We start from the raw sequence: 6,357 nt of genomic DNA on the forward strand, positions 1-6,357 counted from the left end.
GACTTTCTCCATAACAATAGTCTATTTGAGGATTTCCAGTCAGGATTTAGAGTGCATCATAGCACGGAGACCGCATTAGTCAAAGTTACAAATGACCTCCTAATCAGACAAAGGACTCATCTCTATACTTGTCCTGTTAGATCTTAGTGCTGCATTTGACACCATTGACCATCAAATTCTTTTACAGAGACTAGAACATCAAATTGGCATCAAAGGAACCGCCCTAAGCTGGTTTTAAATCGTATTTTTTTAGATCGATCTCAGTTTGTTCACGTCAATGATGAATCCTCCATGCAGACCAAAGTTTGTCATGGAGTCCCACAAGGTTTTGTACTTGGACCACTTCTATTCAGTTATATATGCTTCCTTTAGGGAACATTATTAGGAAATCACTCTATCAATTTCATTGTTATGCTGACGACACCCAATTATATTTATCGATCAAGCCCTGATGCAACCAATCACTTAACTAAACTCCAATCATGCCTTAAGGATATAAAAAGTTGGATGACCTACAATTTTTTGATGTTAAATTCAGACAAAACTGAAGTTCTTGTAATTGGACCCAAACACCTTAGAAACTCTCTTTCTAGAGACTTAGTTACTTTAGATGGGATCACCCTGGCCTCCAGCTCCACTGTAAAGAATCTTGGAGTTGTTTTTGATCAGGATTTGTCCTTTAACGTCCACATAAAACACATTTCGAGGACTGCATTCTTTCACTTACGTAACATCGCTAAAATCAGACGCATAGTCTCTCAGGCGGATGCAGAAAAACTATTTGTTACTTCAAGGTTGGACTATTGTAACTCTTTGTTATCAGGCTGCTGTAATAAGTCTCTTAGGACTTTGCAGTTAATTCAGAATGCTGCTGCACGTGTTCTGACAGGAACCAAGATCAGAGATCACATCTCTCCCATTTTGGCTTCCTTGCATTGGCTGCCTATTAAATCTAGAATAGAATTCCTGAATTCTTCTCCTTACTTACAAAGCTCTTCATGGTCAGGCACCATCGTATCTAAAAGAGCTCATAATACCTTACTACCCCTCTAGAACACTGCGCTCTCAGGACGCTGGGTTCCTTGTGGTTCCTATAGTTTCCAAAAGTAGATTGGGAGCCAGAGCTTTCAGCTATCAGGCTCCTCTTCGGTGGAACAAACTACCTTTCGGGGTTCGGGAGGAAGACACGGTCAAACACCTTTAAGAATAGACTTAAGACTTTCCTTTTTGATAAAGCCATAGTTAGGGCTGCTCAGACAGAGCTGATTAGCTACAGCTTCTCCAGTATCTTAGACAGAAAGGGAAGGTTTGATATCGGTCTGTAGTTGGCTAAGACCTCTGGGTCTAGAGTGGGCTTTTTAAGAAGAGTTTAATTACAGCTACCTTAAAGGACTGTGGTACATATCCTGATAATAAAGACGATTAATCATATCCAATAACGAATTACTAGCTACAGGTAAAACATCCTTGAGCAGCCTGGTTGGGATGGAGTCTAAGAGACAGGTTGACGGCTTAGCTGCAGAAATGATTAAAGTTATTTGTAAAGGTCGATGGGAGAAAAAACGTCTAAATACATAACAGGTTTTACAGCTGTTTCAAAACCTGCTGTATCAGATGCAGATCATGCCTGTTGGGGCAAGAGGTGATGGATTTTGTCTCTAATAGTTATAATCTTATCATTAAGAAGCTCATGAAGCATTGCTACTTAGACCTAAAGGAAAGATGGTTCAGTAGAGCTGTGATTCTCTGTTAGCCAGGCTACAGTGCTGAAGAGAAAACCTGGGTTGTTCTTTCTCCTCAATTAAAGAAGAGTAATAGGCTGCTCTGGCATTACGGAGCCTTCCTTATGTTTTGAGATTATCTTGCCAGACTAGATGAGATTCTTCCAGTTAAGTGGCACGCCATTTGCGTTCAGATTTACGTGCCTTTTGCTTTAATTTACAAGTCTGCTGGCTATACCATGGTGCTAGCCTTCTTTGTTTAATTATCTTCTTTTTCAGAGGTGCAATAGAGTCTAGAGTTGTCCGTAATGAGCCTGTAATACTATCAACAAGATGGTCTATTTGTGGGTGGCTAAAGGAAGTAGACAAGTCCTCTGTTACAGTTAGACATGGCATTTAATTCAATGCTGAAGGAATCACTTCCTTAAATTTGGCTACAGCAGTATCAGATAAACATCTGCTGTAGAAGCTTCTACACAAAGGCTTATAGTCCGGTAGTATGAACTCAAAGGTTATTAAAAAATGTCAGACAGAGGTTCTGTGGAAGACTATTATTTATCAATTTCAATGCCATATGAAAGAACAAGATCAAGAGTGTGGTTCAGACAATGAGTCGGTTTATTTACACTTGCTGTGGCTCAGTCATCCTTTGTCTTCTTTGCCTGCCGAAACGTGTTGGGCGCCAATGTGTTCTTTGAAGAATTCTGTATTCAGGTTTTTGCTTGACAAGCGACAGAACTCTGCCAGAATCTGAAGGAAAAGTATGACAAATTAATATTTAAGATATAGTGATATTGGACCTCTTAGGACTACTTTTCACTCGCAAGACGCTGAAGCTGAAGTTAATAAAAGATGTGACAAACAATAAATTATATGAGAACTAAAAAACTAAATGCATAAAAGATAGGAAGAGTTTTAAATTACCTGGAGGCTCCAAGTTCACTAACTTGTCTTCTCAAGGCAAAAGTAGAGTCCATGTTTTTGGTTAGGGTTAGGGTTAGTAATGAATAATGAAGTAATGAATAATGAATTACATGCTTGTCGAGTTGAAGAGTGTCCCTAAAAGATCAGCACAGTTGCTTTTTCAACCGTTAATAAGCACGCTGTGTTTGCTGAAACTCCAGTTATCTCTAAAATTTGTTACAATATCCTTACAGAGTTTTACATCGAGCAACTAAATAAACACCATAATTTCGACTAGAGAGTCCCAGGCATGGCTAAATAATTAAACATAAAGTTGACCTCCAAACCTGAATTTATAGATAAATTATCTGACAAAGATAACAACTATGAGTTTGCTACATAGAAAACCAGTGAAATTTACTGTGACACTACACTGTTTATGGTTTACCACTTCATTCAAAGCACGCCGTCACTCGTCAATGGGCAAGTGTGCATGTTTGTTCAATGAGAGCAGCCGAATGATGCAGAGTTTCTGCTGGTTATGCAGATGCGTCTTGCTCACTCATACCTCTAAGTACAGGTTACTTGCAGCTGATGAGTTTGATTACTTGACTCAGTAGAAAATTTAAGTGAGGATAGCCAGAAGTAAGCTGGAATGAGTTAAGGTCACTTTTTTTTTTTTTTTTGTAAGATATACGATTACATTTTACGGTGTACTGTCACCACTGCTTCTAAATTTCAGTACTAAAACCTCAAAAACCATAATAGTATGTGGTCTAAAGTTGTTGGATGTGTACTTGTTGTTAAGATTAGCAATAATTAAACTGTAATTTTCATAGCAGATATCAGTAGGACTTTCTACAAAATAAAACTGCATCCGGCTTAAAGAGAACTATGTTTATCATTTTGGCTCTGCTGCAGGGCAAGCTCTCCCATATGAGCATGCCTGACTCCATCTGCAGGATCGTAGTGTTCCTGTCCGACAGGAAGCAGCACATGGAGCTGGGGAAACATGTCTCCATCCCCCAGTCCATCAGCACCAGACCCTCCCAGGGCTGCGTTCTTTCTCCTCGGCTCTTCTCTCTGTAAACCAACAGCTGCATCTCCAGTCATTTGCAGTTTGCAGACAACACCATTCTCACTAGACTGATCTGCCTACAAGTAAGAGATGAACTGCCTGATAACTTGAAGCCTAACGCTCCAAAGACAGTGGAGATGAGGTCTTGAGATCTGCTGAGAAGGTGATTGGCTGCATCCTTCCGTCGCTTCAGGACCTGTACACTTCAGGATTCTGAAGCGTGCAGGAAAGATTATGGCTGACACCTCCCACCCTGGACACAAACATCTTGAGACATTCACCTCCGGTAGTTGACTCCATCAGGACTAAAACCTCATGCTTTTCCCCATCTGCCACTGGCCTCATTAACAAGGCAGGAGGACCCCTCTGACACTCTCTCACCCTACACCCCAGACCTACACATCACTTTAATGTAGGATCTATTGAATATATGCGTTACATTAATGCACAGACTTTACATATTTTGGGCTGCCTCATTTAGATAAATATCTGCACATTTAAAATCTTCTGCACACTGTGAATTTTTGCACACAACCTGGCAAATATTTGCACATTCCTGCACAAACTGTACATTAAAACATATTGTATATATATGTTGTTATTATTTTTCAACACTTATATGGTGCATGTTAAATGGACTGTACTTATATAGCGCCTTTCTAGTCTCCCAACCACTGAAAGCATGCATGCACACTACATATCTCATTCACACACACACATTCATACACTGATGGAATTAACTGCCATGCAAGGTGCCAACGGCTCATCAGTTTGAGAACCATTCATACATGAGGTTCAGTATCTTCCCCAAGGACACTTGACTGAAGGACCCGGCGATCGAACATAATGTTTGCAGTGAAGTTTCCCACAGTCAGTTAATCCCCGAATGACAGATATGTGAATGTGTGACTTGACTGGTCCTAAACTGGGATAGGCTTCAGCTCCACTGTGACCTTGTTGAAGATACGCAGGTGCAGAAAATGGATGGGTGGTTTGTTATGCACCAGTAATAATAATAATAATGATAATCAAGACAAAAAATGTGATTCTGACTAATTGTTATATTTTAATTTAACAAGGGAATCTCAATTTGGTTAGTCTCTTTTGAGATCTGTGTTGTCTTCTGGCCAAGTTAACAGCAATATACAATATACATTATTATTTGCATTTATCACATCATCTGGACCCGGCTCTGACTTTTCATCCAGATTTTTGTTTGTTTTTGAACAATTATTGTTTGTATTTGAACAACAAACAACGACAAACAAATCATGCCACCCTGTGAGGACGAGGTACTGCTGATGAAAGCAAATAAAAAAATCGCTTACCTTAAGGATGACATCCGACGGCTCTCCGATGAACTGCTAAAAAAGGACTCTCTACTTTCCAGTTTCATGAACGTGGCTCTCCAGCAGCCCAAAAAGTTGGCCTCACTCAGCACAACCCTCCATGACACAGTTGCGTGGGATCCTGCCACCTGTCCGCGGCCCTCCTCCTGCTCGACTCCTAACCATCAGTCGTCCTGGGCCGACGTGGTTGCCCAAAACCGCAAGAGGAAGTCGAGCGGGGCCGTCTCGCCCCCTCGCCTAAGCCTCTCCAACCGCTACGTGGCCTTCTCCGACGACACTCCGGCTTTCAGTTTCCCTCCGAGAAATAGTTAACACTGCTATCTCGGATCACCTCCCTGTTGTTTTCGACTTTGCTGCCCCCCACCTGTCAATAAGCCAGTCTCCCCAGCTTGCAGATGCCGAATTTTTACTCCATCAACGGCTGGGGAGTTTGCTGCTGCCTTCAGGAACTCTCAGCTGCTTGACGACCATTGGCTGGTTCCTCCCCTTTGTCCAGACACTTTCCATTCAACATGCTCTGCGATTCTTGACTCTGTTGGCCCTTTTCGGCAAAAAACTACCAAAAGCAAGTCTGTTCCCTGGTTGAATGACTACACCCGTGAGCTCAGACAACAATGCAGACAGGCTGAACGGCGATGGAAAAAGGATAAACTATGTATCCCTGGGATGGTTAAGGGACAGTTTGGCTGCCTACCAGAGAGCTCTAAAGGAAGCGAAGTCCAAATATTTGTCCTCCATTATAGCCAACAGCTCCCATCACCCAAGACTGCTATTTAATACTATTGATTCTGTCATAAATCCATGCCCCACTGTCCTGTCCGATGCCTCCACTGCAACCTGCGAAGAATTTGTGTCTTTCTTTACTGATAAAGTGGCATCTGTCAGGCAGAATATTGGAAATATGAATATGACCCTTGTTGATGTCTGTACTTCTCCGGCACAGACTGCTGTTTTTGAGCAGTTTGAAACCATTTCTCTGTCATCTTTTTCTAAGGTGGTTGGTGGCATGAAACCCACGAACTGTCCCTTAGACATCATTCCAGCCAAGTTTTTGAAGGAGGTTCTGAGTTGTGTTGGGCCGAGTCTGCTTGTCCTTATTAATACTTGTCTTAGCTCAGGGTCTGTTCCAGTTGCCTTCAAACATGCTGTAGTCAGGCCCCTCCTAAAAAAAACACATCTTGACCCCTCTGTGCTCTACAATTTCAGACCTGTCTCCCACTTGCCTTTTCTTTCTAAGGTTCTAGAAAAGGTTGTTCTTACTCAATTACAGACATTTCTGGACATCAATTCTATCCTTGACAAATTT

Source organism: Larimichthys crocea, chromosome XVI (assembly GCF_000972845.2).
Source record: "Larimichthys crocea isolate SSNF chromosome XVI, L_crocea_2.0, whole genome shotgun sequence".
NCBI classification, from domain to species: Eukaryota; Metazoa; Chordata; class Actinopteri; family Sciaenidae; genus Larimichthys; species Larimichthys crocea.